The following is a 16,394-nucleotide window of genomic DNA, read 5'->3' on the forward strand; positions in this document are numbered from 1 at the left end:
GCTTACAGTCTCTCTGATCCGGATAGCAGCTTTGGTGGATCCCTTATGTAGTCCACACTCCAGTAGCAGGGAGTGTAATAGCAGTATCCCTCAGCAGTGAAGAAGCTGGGGAAGGCCCCGAGGATATGGTGTCAGGTAAAAGAAATCCCGTTGAGAGTCTCTCCTGCGCCACGCACAAGGGCCTGCACACCGTCCTGGCTCTTTTCACAGCCCACAGCAAACTCCTCGCGCGCTTTTTTCTGCTTCCCACTTTGGTCACGTGACTCTCTAGGGCCGGACACAGGAGGCTCAGTCTTTTGCTCTGTCATCACACCCTGCGCAGGTGCAACCTCTGGCCACAAGGTGGCAACATCATCCTGTGTAATCACTTCTGTAACAGGCTCTATATCAATAATCACAGAACAGCCAGAGCCGGCCAGCTCACTACAATTGTCTAATGTTTTCATGAATTGATAATAAAACCCATTTACTCTAGTTGATGTCCAAGGCAGAGTGAGCACTTAAAACCCTAATGACATTCGTGGTCCACAGGAGGAATTTTCCCTTTCTCTAATGCAGTAAGGAACCTCTTCCAAAACTCTTCAAAACCGTTTCAGGAAAAGAAAAACTCCTCCAAAAACTTCCCAAGAAAGGAAAGTTTCCTGAAACTATTTCCATTGAAAAACATATGGTCTACAAATTCCTGAAACTCTGTGTGAACATAGCCTTAGACTAGTACCGATATGATATTGATGATCTCTAAAAAGAATAGCCCATTAATATCAAGGTCCAAGTAAAGACTTTTAGGTCCTGATTCATTAAAGAGTTTTCTATTGAAAAACTCCTTGAAATGTGACAAACTTTTGGCATGTAAAATTTTAGAAGCTTTCAGCATTTTTACACTAGACCATGAATGACTCTGCCAAAGTGGGCAGAGTTTATGCAGAATTGCGTGTTGCGATGCTCTCCTATCAAATTAATCATAGTTTGGCTCACAAACATGGTGTAAATTATACCAGAAATGTAGTTCAGCCAGGGGTAACAGTTCTGGCAAGGAACATTTGACTTGTAAAATGCATCAAATTCATTAAGTGGAGCGTGCCACTTAATGAATTTGGTGCATCTTACTCCAGTACACCTTTCATTAAGACTTGTGTGAAAAACTCCAGTTTTAATGAATTGGGCCTTAAACTTTTACTATAGTTTGAATAAGGTACACAATAGTTACTATATAAATTGGCACAGCTGGCAGGTGTTTTTCAGATGTACTGCACTTATCTGATTTTTTCGTGTGCCCATTTTAGACTTGATCTTCTAATCTATATAAATGAAAATGGAAATGTTCGTTTGTTCAAAATCTTAAATCTCCGAAAGTTCTTCACCGATTGCTTTGAAATTTTGACACAACGTTTCATTCGAATACACGCATGTGTGTAATCTCTATATCTACACAGGCAATGGAACAGCAAAAAATATTGTATACCCACAAACATTGTGAAATTAAATATTTTAGAAACGTGCGCTTTCTCTTTTCATTCTTTTCCATTTAACCAGAATGAGCCACAGCAACGTGTGGCCGGGTACAGCTAGTACTAAATATAAATCTGCTGTACTGTGTCTATCGGATTGTATATTTGCCTTATTTTGGCTGGAAGCATTTCTTCCTATTGATACTGTACCATTATATCCTAGAAAGCACTTACTGCAGTAGTAGAAGCTTGTTATACTCCACTTTTATAAAATGCCTTTTATCCAATAATGCTCAATGTTGTAAAATAATGATAAAAGACTTTCTATACATTCTGCTCAAATTTTACAAAAATTTGCATTCGCCAAAATGTGGATTTTTTCTAATTCGCTTAAAGGCAGTTTCAGCAATATGACAGCCGCTGGGCAACATTTTCCTGAACCGTAAAGGGCCATCAAAAGGTTAAAAAAAAAGTTTAAAAATCCTGTACTGCTCACATCTTGGGCCCCTCTACTCCTCACTATCAACTAGGAAAAGCAATTTACCAAATACATTGTTTATAATGTGGGTTAGGCCATGGAATTAGGCCTAAACTATGCCAAAAATATTAAATAAGACACTCCTTATAACATGGTAAAAAAAAGTGAAAACTAAATTTTTTGATGCACTGCCAATTTGTAAGTTTTTCCACGTACTAAGAATGGATAGGTCTGTAATTTTAATCATAGGTTCACTTCACCTGTGAGAGACAGAATCTTAAACAAAATCCAGAAAATCACATTGTATGATTTTTACTTAATTAATTTGCATTTTATTGCATGAAATAAGTATTTGATACAGAAAAACAGAACATAATTTTTGGTACAGAAACCTTTCTTTGCTATTACAGAGATCAGACGTTTCCTGTAGTTCATGATCAAGTTTGCAGACACTGCAGCATCAGGGATTTTGGCCCACTCCTCCATACAGATCTTCTCTAGGTCTTTCATACTTTGGGTCTGTGGCTGGGCAACATTGAGTTTCAGCTCCCTCCAAAGATTTTCTATTGGGTTCAGGTCTGGAAACTGGTTAGGCCACTCAAGGACCTTAAAATGCATCTTATGGACTCACTCCTTAGTTGTCCTGGCTGTGTGTTTCAGGTCATTGTCATGCTGGAAGATCCAGCCACGACAAATCTTCAATGCTCTTACTTAGGGAAGGAGGTTGCTGTTGACGAAAATCTCGCAATACATGACCCCATCCACCCTCCCTTCAATACGGTGCAGTCGTCCTGCCACCTTTGCAGAAAAGCACCCCCAAAGTAATATGTTTCCCCCACCATGCTTCATGGTTGAGATGGTGTTCTTGAGGTTGTACTCATCCTTCTTCTTCCTCCAAACACGGCAAGTTGTAGCATCGGCGTCTCTGCCCCTTGCCAGGCAGAGACGCCATCCCTCTCACCGCCGCGCTCCCCGCCCGGCGTCCTCCAGCGCTCCTCTTCCTGCTTCTGCCGGCTCCGCCCTAAGTAGTCCCCGGCCAATTGCCGGAGGTCCTCCCATATATAAAGCACTTCCTCCAATATGGAGGTGCCCGAGCAATAGTTGATGCACAGTGTACTTACCTCTGCTTCAGCCCTCAGGTCCCGCTGCTTGCCTGACTACTAGTCCTGCCCGCCAGCCTGACTATCATTCTAGTCCACCAGCCTGACTACTCTCCAGCCCGACAGTCTGTCTTCTGTTCAGTCCGCCAGTCTGTCTATGGGCTTTGCCCACCAGCTTACCTGGAAGCACCTGCCCGCTACCTACCGTGCCTACCTGGAGGCTCCTGCTTGTTACCTGCTGTGCCTACCTGAAGGCTCCCACTTGCTACCTACCGTGCCTACCTGGAGGCTCCCGCTTGCTATCTGCCATGTGTCGCGCCCCCTGGGCCAGTGCTGTTTGGGGATTACCCGGAGCCGGATCAGATGGGGGTTGTAGTCTCCGAGTGGCGGCGACCCGGTCCGTGCCCAGGGTGTCAAACTCAGTGTGTGGCAGTCTTGATAGATGTTATTGGTGTTCTTTAGTGTCGACTACGCCACCCGTTGATTTGCGGTCAAAAGGCCGCCGCTGCAGCAGGGTCCGCTGAGGCTGTTGGTATGTGTGCAGCTTTGGTAGTATAACCCCCAACGGGAGGGGTATAGCCTCAGGGGGTCAGATGTAGAGGTGTTATGTTCTGCTACCAAAGCTAAGGAAAGAGAGGAGATCTGTCCCTACTATAAGACTCAGCTGAATCCCTACGATGTAACAGGGAACCTGATTCTGCGATCAGACCTGCTAAAGTCCTAATCTAGTCTGTACGGAGACCTATAGATTTGGGGAGGGAATCCCTACAAGTACTAAGGACTGGGAGGAATATGGGACACCTCCTAACAGAAATAGCAGCAGACAGACGAACAAACAAAATAGATAGAACCTAGAGGTCCGTAGACCAAGCAAACTAACAGAGTTAGATACAGAGCACAGGCTAGCTAGAAAGTAGATACACAATGAAGTCCAGCAAAGCCAGAAGGGCGGAGCAGGATTAAATAGGCCAACAAGGTCATGTGACCAGCAAAGGAAAAAAAAACCTAACAGCAAGGTTCTAACAGTACCCCCCCTTCTAAGAGGATCCTCCGGATCCCCTAGGACCAGGCTTATCAGGAAATCTCCTGTGAAACGCTCTGATAAGTCTGGACGCGGAAACATCATCTGACCTCACCCAAGAGTTATCCTCGGGTCCGAAACCTTTCCAGGCCACAAGATACTGCAAACTACCTCTATACCGTCTAGAGTCAAGGATGCGAGAAATTTCATATTCCCCGTCCTCCACCACCGGAGGAACAGAGGCAGAGGCGTCACCATCCGACACAACAGCTTTTTTTAACAGAGAGACATGAAAGACCGGATTAATTCTCCAGGAGGTAGGAACCTCCAACCTAACAGCAGATTGGTTGACAACCTGAAGCACCTTAAAGGGCCCTACAAACTTGGGACCCAATTTCTTAGAAGGAATCCTCAACCGCAGATTCCTAGAGGACAACCAAACCATGTCACCAACAGCGAACAAAACCTCCTGTCGTTTCCTATCAAAGTAGTCTTTAGATTTTCTGTTGGCCTCCTGAAGATTACCACGCACATCCGTCCAAACTCTTTCCAAATCACCGGAAAAATTCTCCTCCTCAGGCACGGCAGATCCCAACTTGGAGAACGACCCAAACGACAGATGTCTCCCAGAACAACAAAAAAAAGGCGAACAACCAGCAGAAGAAGATGTATGATTGTTCAGAGCAAATTCGGCAAGTGGCAGAAACTCAGACCACCCCTCTTGATTGTCTGCCACAAAACAACGCAAGAACTGCTCAACATCCTGGTTTTTCCTTTCTGTCTGGCCATTAGATTCAGGATGATATCCGGACGAAAACGACAAATGAATTCCCAACCTGTCACAAAAGGCACGCCAAAAACGAGCCACGAACTGAGGACCCCTATCAGAAACAATGTCAGTAGGAACGCCATGAAGTCTGACAATTTCCTTGACAAAGGCCTTAGCGAGAGTTTTAGCGCAGGGCAGTTTGACGAAGGGAACCAAGTGACACATCTTGCTAAAACGGTCCACGACCACCCAGATGACAGTAAAACCCTCAGGGGGGGAAGGTCAGTTATAAAGTCCATAGCCAAATGTGTCCAAGGAGCACTGGGGACCTCCAAAGGACAAAGCAACCCCGCAGCAGGAGTATGTGAGGACTTAGATCTAGCACATATAGTACATTGGCGCACCCACTTAATGACTTCCTTCTGCCATCCAGGCCACCAAAAACTGCGACCCACCAGTCTCTTGGTCTCAGAGATTCCGGGATGACCTGCCAACCGAGATTCGTGACACTCAACAAACAAATCTCTCCTAAAGGTCCCAGGCACAAACAACCTCCCATGAGGAGTGTTAGATGGGGCATTCTCCTGAGCTTTAAGAATCTCATCTTCCAAAACGGAGTCTAAAGCAGCTATCACAACACCTTCTTGTAAAATGTTTTCCTCTTTCTCAGCACCGACTATGGGAGAAAAACTGCGAGACAAGGCATCCGCCTTAACATTCTTAGTACCAGGGATGTAAGTAACGGAGAAATTAAACCGCGAGAAAAACAGTGCCCACCTAGCCTGACGGGCATTCAGGCGCTTGGCAGCGTCAAGATATATCAGATTTTTATGATCCGTAAGAACCTGAACGGGAAATTCCGCACCTTCCAAGAAGTGGCGCCAGTGTTCAAATGCGAGTTTAATAGCCAATAATTCCCGATTACCAATATCGTAATTCAATTCAGTCTCCGAAAATTTTTTTGAAAAAAATGCACAGGGATGTAATCCATCCCCGTTATCCTGAGACAATACTGCGCCAACCCCCACAGAGGAAGCATCAACCTCAACCAAAAACGGCCTAGTAACATCAGGCTGCATAAGGATGGGAGCAGAGGTGAACCTCTCCTTGAGATACACAAAAGCTTCAATGGCCTCAGAAGACCACTGAACCGCATCAGCACCTTTCCTGGTGAGATCAGTCAGAGGTTTGACAATACTAGAAAAATTTTTTATGAATTTTCTATAGTAATTGGCGAAACCCAAAAACCTCTGTATTGATTTCAAACCAATAGGCCTAGGCCATTCCTGCACAGCCTGAACCTTAACCGGATCCATCTCAAAACCTTTGCTGGAGATAATGTAGCCCAAAAAACTAATTCTCTGTACAGCGAACTCACATTTCTCCAGCTTAGCAAAAAGCGAATTGTCCATTAATAACTGTAATACCTCACGCACGCTCCGCCAATGAGACTCCAGATCTGGCGAATAAATCAAAATGTCATCCAAATACACAACCACATTTTTACCGATCAAAGGTCTAAGGATGTCATTAATCAGATTCTGAAAAAATGCAGGAGCATTAGTAAGACCAAAAGGCATAACCAGATTCTCAAAATGACCCACAGGAGTGTTAAAAGCAGTCTTCCATTCATCACCCTCCTTCATGCGCAACAGATTGTATGCCCCCTTAAGGTCAATTTTAGAGAACCACTTGGCCCCCAATAACTGGTTAAACAGATCAGGAATCAATGGCAGTGGGTAAGGATTGCGTACCGTAATTTTGTTAATCTCACGAAAATCCAGACAAGGACGTAAACCGCCGTCCTTTTTTTTTACAAAAAAAAATCCAACCGCCACAGGAGACTTAGAGGGCCTAATGTGACCGGCGGCCAAACTTGTCTGTATGTATTCCTCCAAAGCCTTCCTCTCAGGAATAGTAAGGTTAAATAAACGACTTTTAGGAAGAGTCGCTCCAGGGACAAATTCAATAGAACAATCATAGTCTCTATGGGGAGGCAAAACCTGCGATTCTTTCTCAGAAAAAACTCTCCAAAAATCCTGAATAGGAACAGGCAATTCTCCCCTATCCAAAGCTGCAATACGCCCGTTACAACACTTGTCATAACATTTATGGCTCCAGGATTTAATTTCACTGGTAGACCAATCCAGTACAGGATTGTGAAATTTTAACCAGGGCAAACCCAATATTACTGGAGAAGGCAAGTTATTCAACACTACCAAATCCAATTTCTCATGGTGAACACCATTAATAGTGAGAGGAAATTCACTGACCTTGAGAGTAATATTCTTCAAAGGGGAGCCATCCACAGAAACCACAGCAATGGGGGATGATAAAGGTTCAGGTTTTAAATTGAGTTTTTCCACGAATCCCCCATCAATAACATTCAGTGTAGACCCGCAATCAACAAACACCCGAAATTCCATTAATTTTTCCTGAGCAATCGTGGAAGCAGCTAAAAATATACCCTTGGAATTTAAACAGGCAATACGGGCGTGACTGACCATTTTTTTTTCTTTCTTCATACGAAGCTCACAGCCTTTAATCAAATGACCAGATTTTCCACAATAGAAACACAAGCCTTCTGAAAAACGACGGTGTTTTTCTTGAGAGCGAGGTGCCACCGATCCAATCTCCATCGGTTCACCACTGTTAGTACACACATTATCATAACCAGAAACTGACATAGCAGAGGATTTGCTCTCATTAACCCTAGCACGCAGTCTTCTGTCCACCCGTATAGCTAATTGCATAGCCTGTTGCAAATCCTCAGGTGTAGGATAAGCAATTAGCAGGTCTTTAACCTTTTCACTGAGCCCAGCAAGAAATAGACTTTTCAGAGCAGAATCGTTCCACCCTGTTTGAGTGGACCAACGACGAAAATGTGTACAATATTTTTCCATATTACCTGATCCTTGTTTTAAACGTCTCAACTCAGTCTCAGCTGATGCCACACGGTCAGGATCATCATATAATAGTCCTAAAGCAGAAAAAAAACTATCCACTGATCTGAAGCATGTATCACTAGGTTGCAAAGAAAAGGCCCACTCCTGAGGCTCTTTGCGCAAAAGTGACATTATGAACCCTACGCGCTGGGATTCATCCCCAGAGGACTTGGGTCTCAAACGAAAATACAATAAGCAAGCATTTTTAAATGAAAAAAATTCTCGATGTTCACCAAAAAATAAATCCGGCAAACATACCTTAGGCTCCAAGAAATATGCTCCAGGACAGTTACTCACGTGCTGACGGAGCTCGGCCACTTCCAGAGAGAGTCCCTGCAGGTGTTTAGCCAAATCCTGAACCGACACCATGATGGAACAAAAAAAAATCTTTCCTTAGAGAATTTACAGGCTGGACTTACTGTTATGTTCTGCTACCAAAGCTAAGGAAAGAGAGGAGATCTGTCCCTACTATAAGACTCAGCTGAATCCCTACGATGTAACAGGGAACCTGATCCTGCGATCAGACCTGCTAAAGTCCTAATCTAGTCTGTACGGAGACCTATAGATTTGGGGAGGGAATCCCTACAAGTACTAAGGACTGGGAGGAATATGGGACACCTCCTAACAGAAATAGCAGCAGACAGACGAACAAACAAAATAGATAGAACCTAGAGGTCCGTAGACCAAGCAAACTAACAGAGTTAGATACAGAGCACAGGCTAGCTAGAAAGTAGATATACAATGAAGTCCAGCAAAGCCAGAAGGGCGGAGCAGGATTAAATAGGCCAACAAGGTCATGTGACCAGCAAAGGAAAAAAAAACCTAACAGCAAGGTTCTAACAAGAGGATGGTGGTTGTGCAGGTGCAGGAGAGCTAAGCAAGAAGACTCAGAGTCGGGCTGTGCAGTTCAGGGGTTTTTACTTACGGGTGTTCTTATGGTCACTCTGGCCTGAAGCGACCACCCGAGCCGTGCTGCGTCCACCAGGTCCTGGACTCGGCCAACCCCCAAGCAATTCTGGAGCGTGGTCCTGAGCTCCTGTCTGACTTTCCCTCTCTTCTGGCCGTTCTCACTAGGGATCCACTTATGTCCGGCTCCCTCGGGTCTCTTGGTGGGTACACCCCTTCTGGGTTCCCTGACCCTATACCTGGTATGCCTTCCTAGTGGATTTAGTGAGGGTCGTGGCAGATCCTGCCCACGACCTCCGATCTCTGGCTAAGGTGTGCTTTTCTCTCTGCCAGCTTGGGATCCGGTACCCTTGGTGCCAACCCTTCACCCTGCCGTTTGTATTCTGGGGTCTTGGGGTTCCTTCTTCTTCTATCTGGGTCCTTCTGACTCCTCTTTCTCTCAGACTTGGCCTTGGAGCTGGGCCCAGCCGGAACCACAACTCCCTGTCAGCCCTTCTGGCTGAGTTTCTCTGCTCTGCTACAGACTGACTCACTCTACAAAAGACTGACTGACCCTGATCTAAGATGGTGCCCACCTTATATACTCCCTCTATGTGTGAGCTCAGGTGACCAGCACCCAATGAGCTCCTAGCCTTACCCAGACTGCTCCCCCTATCTGCCCCTACACTACTGGGATGTTCCAACCCCCTCCCACTCCAGCCAGGGACAGACACTATCGTACCTGCACATATATTGGTGGGAGTACCGTCGATCTGTCCCCCGGAAATGGGATGTATGTAGTGTATGCAGCTATCTGAGCTCAGTTCCACACTCCATCCTTACCCGGGAGTGGAATACCACACCTCTGGCTTGAGGTGTAATACCCCTGTAGCAGCCGAGTCCTCAGGGTGCTACATTCCCCCCTGGTAAATCACAGCACGTCCTCAGGCTGTAAGAGAATAAACATCCACAAACATACATTTTTTTTTCATAAAACATAAACATATAAAACATCATATATTATCAGCATAAACTTTTCATATAAAGCTTTTCATAAATAACACTCTTGTTCCTCCGGCCACGGTGCAACTTGTGACCGGGTAAAGTGCGACAGTCTCTTCAAGAAAAACAACAGTTTCCTATAAAACCGGTAGGGGGCGCCTTAGAAAGCGCAACTATATACAAGGGAAGGTATGGCCGCTCTCAGTCCTCGACCAGTGGGATTAGGGATGGCTGCTCACAGTCCTCAGCCTGTGGGGAGATGGGACACACTGGAACAGTTCACACTTGTCCCAACGGGGACCTTATTTTAAGTTAGCAGCATGGCATATACCCTGACGGGTAACTAAGTACAGTCTCTTTACCGTACTTTAACGACGGCGTCCTCCTGCTCCTTCTTTGTCTTCAGACCCGTCCGGGTCCTCTTGGTCCTCCTCACACCGCAGCTCCTCCTCCGTCAGGCGATGCACATGGAGGGCGTAGGGTCCCTTGGCACACTTGTGCCGGGTGAACGTGACCTCGTCCCCTACGTACAGGTCACGACCTCTGTGTCCCTCCGGCAGATGGCTTTCTACGTCTCTGCGGGTTACAAAGACGTCGCCGGGGGTATGATGGTCTCTTATGAAGCCCCACCCATGCTGCAGGTTGAATTTAATCACAGTCCCGGTGGTACGGGGACCATGAGCTGCACGGGGGTTCCTCCTGGTCCGGCTCTTCTGCCCTGCGCTCTGTTCCTGCAGCCGCTGCTCACGGATCCGCCTCTCTTTCCGCTCTTGCTCGAAGGCTGCCAACTGCTGGCGGCAGCACTCCACTCGCTCTGCTGCGGCTGCCCGCGTTTCTTGAGTGAACCCCATGAGGTCTCCTCCGGTGGGGTCCCACTCGAATTGTGCTTCTTCTAGCGGGAGCGGGGTTCTCCTGACGGGCTTCGGAGCCGGAATCAGGGGCTCGCACAGGGGCCTTGCTCTTTGGAGTTCCAGTTGGTAGTACTCCTGGGGCCATACAAAGGGCTGCCCATCCGGGCACGTGTGCTGGGCAAATAGATCTTCGCCCAGGTGCGGCACTCGAGATGTTGAGGGCGCGTTGATGGTAGCGGCGCCCGGGTTGACCAGGCCTTGCGACCAGGCTTGGGGCACCCTAAAGGTAAAGGGCACCGTAAGGACGGCGGCGCCCGGGGGTACTCGGCCCTGCGACCAGGCCGGTGGCTCCGCGGAGGTAGGGGGCGCTGTTGGAATTGCGGCGCCCGGAGGTACTAGACCTTGCGACCAGGCCGATGGTATTTCCTGTTTGGTCGCGCTCAGGGTCGAGGCGTGTGACGTCACAGGGTTCGCGGCCGCGGCTTCTACTTGAGGCCTAGTCTGGCACGGTGACGATGCAGCGACGGGCACGGCAGGGGGAATTTCGGGCTCTGCGACGGGGAGCTGGGGCAGGCTCACGGTTTCTCGGCTCGGGGTAGTGACGTCCCCTTTACCTGCCTCCAGTTGTCCAGCTCCCTTCTCTGCGCCGTTTCCGGCCTTCACTCCTCCTGCACCATCCTCAGAGGCGGTCTGTCTCCTCGTCTCGGGTGGCGTGCTCCGCTGACGGGTTCCGGTCTGCTGGGCCATCTCACGGCTCCACTCCGTCAGCGTGTCTTGCTGCACCTGGGCCATCCTCCGTGCGAGGCCCTCCAGCGCGGTCTGTGCACACTCCCGGTCTCGGGGAAGCTGTGCTAGGATCTCCACTAAGCCTAGTGGGGTTGTTGCTTGCAGCAGGCTCCTGACCACTGGGTCGGTGCTGCCTGTCTCTCCCTCCATCTCCGGGTACGCTTTCTCTGGACTCCTCTCCAGACTTCTTGTCTCCGGGTGCGCTCTCTCCAGACTCCCCCAGGCTGCACCCATCTTCGCTCTCTTGTTCTGTCTCCGCCCACATTGAAGGTGGTCCCGGGGCAACTTTGTGATTGTCAGTTCCAGGGGCAGTTCTCTCACGCTGATGGACATCTCCAGCATCACAGTCTCTGTTGGTGGGGGCGGTTTCCGCTTTTGGCGCCATTCCTTGACCTGGCCCACGATGGGAGGTGACCTCTTGCCACCCTCTGGCATGCCCATAATGGCGTCTGCTCTTCCAAGGCGGGAAATCTTCTGGAAATGGCGGGAATCGTCCCCCAGTGGCGGGAAACTCCGTGGATGGCAGGAAAAAGCTGCAGATGGCGGGCAACCGGCGGGAAACGATCCGTGATGGCGTCCCATGGCGGGGACCCTCTGGAACCGGCGGGAGACTTCTTCTTGAGGTAAATTTGAACTTTTCTTCAGGCACGCAGTACCCGGTGGTTGCGGGCACGAAATCCTGCCGACTACGCCAAAGTTGTCGCGCCCCCTGGGCCAGTGCTGTTTGGGGATTACCCGGAGCCGGATCAGATGGGGGTTGTAGTCTCCGAGTGGCGGCGACCCGGTCCGTGCCCAGGGTGTCAAACTCAGTGTGTGGCAGTCTTGATAGATGTTATTGGTGTTCTTTAGTGTCGACTACGCCACCCGTTGATTTGCGGTCAAAAGGCCGCCGCTGCAGCAGGGTCCGCTGAGGCTGTTGGTATGTGTGCAGCTTTGGTAGTATAACCCCCAACGGGAGGGGTATAGCCTCAGGGGGTCAGATGTAGAGGATGGTGGTTGTGCAGGTGCAGGAGAGCTAAGCAAGAAGACTCAGAGTCGGGCTGTGCAGTTCAGGGGTTTTTACTTACGGGTGTTCTTATGGTCACTCTGGCCTGAAGCGACCACCCGAGCCGTGCTGCGTCCACCAGGTCCTGGACTCGGCCAACCCCCAAGCAATTCTGGAGCGTGGTCCTGAGCTCCTGTCTGACTTTCCCTCTCTTCTGGCCGTTCTCACTAGGGATCCACTTATGTCCGGCTCCCTCGGGTCTCTTGGTGGGTACACCCCTTCTGGGTTCCCTGACCCTATACCTGGTATGCCTTCCTAGTGGATTTAGTGAGGGTCGTGGCAGATCCTGCCCACGACCTCCGATCTCTGGCTAAGGTGTGCTTTTCTCTCTGCCAGCTTGGGATCCGGTACCCTGGGTGCCAACCCTTCACCCTGCCGTTTGTATTCTGGGGTCTTGGGGTTCCTTCTTCTTCTATCTGGGTCCTTCTGACTCCTCTTTCTCTCAGACTTGGCCTTGGAGCTGGGCCCAGCCGGAACCACAACTCCCTGTCAGCCCTTCTGGCTGAGTTTCTCTGCTCTGCTACAGACTGACTCACTCTACAAAAGACTGACTGACCCTGATCTAAGATGGTGCCCACCTTATATACTCCCTCTATGTGTGAGCTCAGGTGACCAGCACCCAATGAGCTCCTAGCCTTACCCAGACTGCTCCCCCTATCTGCCCCTACACTACTGGGATGTTCCAACCCCCTCCCACTCCAGCCAGGGACAGACACTATCGTACCTGCACATATATTGGTGGGAGTACCGTCGATCTGTCCCCCGGAAATGGGATGTATGTAGTGTATGCAGCTATCTGAGCTCAGTTCCACACTCCATCCTTACCCGGGAGTGGAATACCACACCTCTGGCTTGAGGTGTAATACCCCTGTAGCAGCCGAGTCCTCAGGGTGCTACACCATGCCTACCTGGAGGCTCCCGCTTGCTACCTGCCGTGCCTACCTGGAGGCTCCTGCTGTCACTTGCTGTGACCACCTGTCAGCCTACCTGGAGGCTCCTGCCTGTCACTTGCCGTGACCACCTGTCAGCCTACCTGGAGGCTCCAGCCCGTCACTTGCCGTGACCACCTGACAGCCTACCTAGAGGCTCCTGCCTGTCACCTGCCGTGTCAGCCAGTCCATCCACCAGGACCACTCGTCAGCCTGCCTGCTGTGCCCATCTGCTATACCGGTCAGTCCTCGCCATCTGTCCTGTGGGAGTCACCTGCTCTCTTACAAGGTCGTCCCCAGAGTAGCACCTGGTCCCTCTGCTCGGTCCCTCCCTGATCACGGAGTCGTTAGCCGCCGTACGACCTAGGTCGGTCCGAGTTGATACTTAGTTACGCCCCTCTGGGTCCCTCCTTGCACAACAGCACAGAGGTTCCACCACCCGGATCCGTAACAGTTTGCTCGGGCCATGGAACCCGGTGGCCCCCAAGCTCCTTCGCTCTCTGAACTGTACCAGGAGGTTTCTCGTCAGCGATCCCAACAGGAAGCCATCCTAAACTTCCTGCGGAGTGTCAACTTCCGCCTGGACACACTGACTGTTCCACCTGTGTCCGCCTCGAGTCGTGCGACTCCCGCTCCAGCAGCTCCGCTGTCCACCTTTACCATGGCATCCAACCCAGGTCCCCGGCTTTCTGCACCTCCTCGTTTTGGAGGTGACCCCGCTCTAGCTCGGGGTTTCATAAACCAGTGCACCCTGCACTTTGAACTTTTGGCACATCAGTTTCCCTCCGACCGGGCCAAGGTGGCGTTCATCATGTCTCACCTCACTGGAGAAGCACTGGCATGGCTAAATCCCCTGTGGGAGAGAGGGGATCCCCTGGTGTCCGATCTATCGCCTTTCCTTGCTGCTTTCCGGAAAGTCTTCGATGATCCAGGACGAAAATCCTCTACTGCCTCCTCTCTGCTTCTTATCCGCCAAGGGAGTCTCACCGTGGGCCAATATGCCATACGGTTCCGTACCCTCGCTTCTGAGCTTGCCTGGGACAACGAGGCCCTGGTGTCCATCTTCTGGGAGGGCCTTTCCGGTCAAATTAAGGACGAGTTAGCCGGCCAGGACATTCCTACCACCCTGGAAGACCTGGTGTCGCTAGCTACCCAGATCGACATCCGTTTCCTGGAACGTGCTAAAGAGACTTCCCGGGAGCGAAGATTTCCTTGTCTTGCTCCTACTTTCCAGAGACCTGCCTCCATATTAGCAACTCCCTGGGCACGCTCACCCGAACCTATGCAGGTCGACCAGACCAAGATGGTCAAATCTCGCCAAGAGTCACGCCGAGCCGAGGGGAGCTGTTTCTACTGTGGCAGTAAGGAGCACTTCATCCGTTCCTGCCCGGTGAAGCTGGGAAACGCCAGTGTCTAGGACCGCTCGGAGAGGTCATCCTAGGCAAAAGTAAACCCTCTCCTTCCCTGACTTTGTCTGTCTCCATCTCCTGGAGAGAGAACCGCTACTTTAAAATAGCACACCTAGATTCCGGAGCAGCTGGGAACCTCATTTCCCAGTCCCTGGTAGAGAAATATCACATTCCCACAAAACCTCTGGCTGAACCATTGGCAGATGCCTCCGTGGATGGAAGACTCCTTCCGGTGACCATCCTGCTCGTCACAGAACCTATAACCCTGCAGGTGGGAATGCTGCACTCTGAGAGGATCTCCTTCCATGTGCTTTCCGGTCTCTCTCACTCCCTATTGCTTGGTCTACCCTGGCTTCAGAAACATGAACCTGTGCTGAATTGGCAATCTGGTGAAGTTCTCCGCTGGGGGCAGAATTGCCATAAGACCTGCCTGGTCCCGGTCCGCCCGGTTCGTCCTCCTCCCACCCCGGCTAATCTACCCGGTTTACCGGCACCTTACTGGTCCTATGCAGATGTATTAGACAAAAAGGAAGCAGAGACACTGCCACCTCATAGGCCATATGATTGCCCAATCGACCTGGTACCCGGAGCCACTCCACCCCGTGGGCGTATTTACCCGTTGTCTTCCGTGACCTTGTATATTCCTGCGTGGTGGTCTACCTGGGCGACATCTTGGTCTTCTCTCCGGACCTTCCCACACACCGGAGGGATGTTCGTCAGGTCCTGCTTAGGCTCAGGCAGAATCACCTCTATGCAAAATACGAGAAGTGCCTCTTCGAGCAGACCTCCCTTCCATTCCTGGGCTATATTATCTCCCAGACAGGTCTACGAATGGACCCCGAGAAGCTCTCTGCCGTCTTAAAGTGGCCCCGTCCGGAGGGGTTGAAGGCGATTCAGCGATTCCTGGGCTTCGCCAACTACTACCGTCTCTTCATCCCGCACTTCTCTTCCCGGATTGCTCCCATCTCTGCGCTCACCCGTGAGGGAGTAAATCCCAAGGTATGGCCGCCCGAAGCTAAGGAGGCCTTCTTTTCCTTAAAGCAAGCCTTCTCCTCTGCCCCAGTGCTGCAGCGTCCGGACTGCAACAAACAGTTCTTCCTGGAGGTTGATGCTTCCTCCTCCTGAGCCGGAGCGGTGCTCACCCAAAAATCTTCATCTGGGAGAATGGTAACCTGCGGCTTCTTCTCCAAACTCTTCTCCTCGTCTGAGCACAACTACTCCATAGGAGACCGAGAACTGCTAGCCATTAAATTGGCGCTGGAGGAGTGGCGTTACCAGCTTGAAGGGGCTCTATGCCCAGTGATCATCTATACTGATCACAAAAACCTTGCATATCTCCAGAATGCCCAAAGACTCAATCCGCGTCAGGCCCGGTGGTCTTTGTTCTTCGCTCACTTCGACTTTATCCTACATTTCCGCCCGGCGGACAAGAATGTTAAAGCTGACGCCTTGTCCCGATCCTTCCTGTCCTCCGATCTAGAGGAGGAGCCTATGCACATCATCGACCCCTCCAAAGTGATGATGTTACTAAGAAAATCGCTGATTGGTCGCTGCCCGCGACCAATCACCGATTTGGGCATCACATTTAAATAGCGGCCGCGACTAATCACCGATCTTGGCGCCACATTTAAACACTGCTGTGCTGATTGGTCGCGGACGCTGCCCGCGACCAATCACCGATTTGGGCGCCACATTTAAATAGCGGCTGCGACCAATCACCGATCTT

This window comes from Phyllobates terribilis, unplaced genomic scaffold, assembly GCF_046119375.1.
Source record: "Phyllobates terribilis strain yellow unplaced genomic scaffold, ASM4611937v1 Scaffold_37__1_contigs__length_12642776, whole genome shotgun sequence".
NCBI lineage: Eukaryota > Metazoa > Chordata > Amphibia > Anura > Dendrobatidae > Phyllobates > Phyllobates terribilis.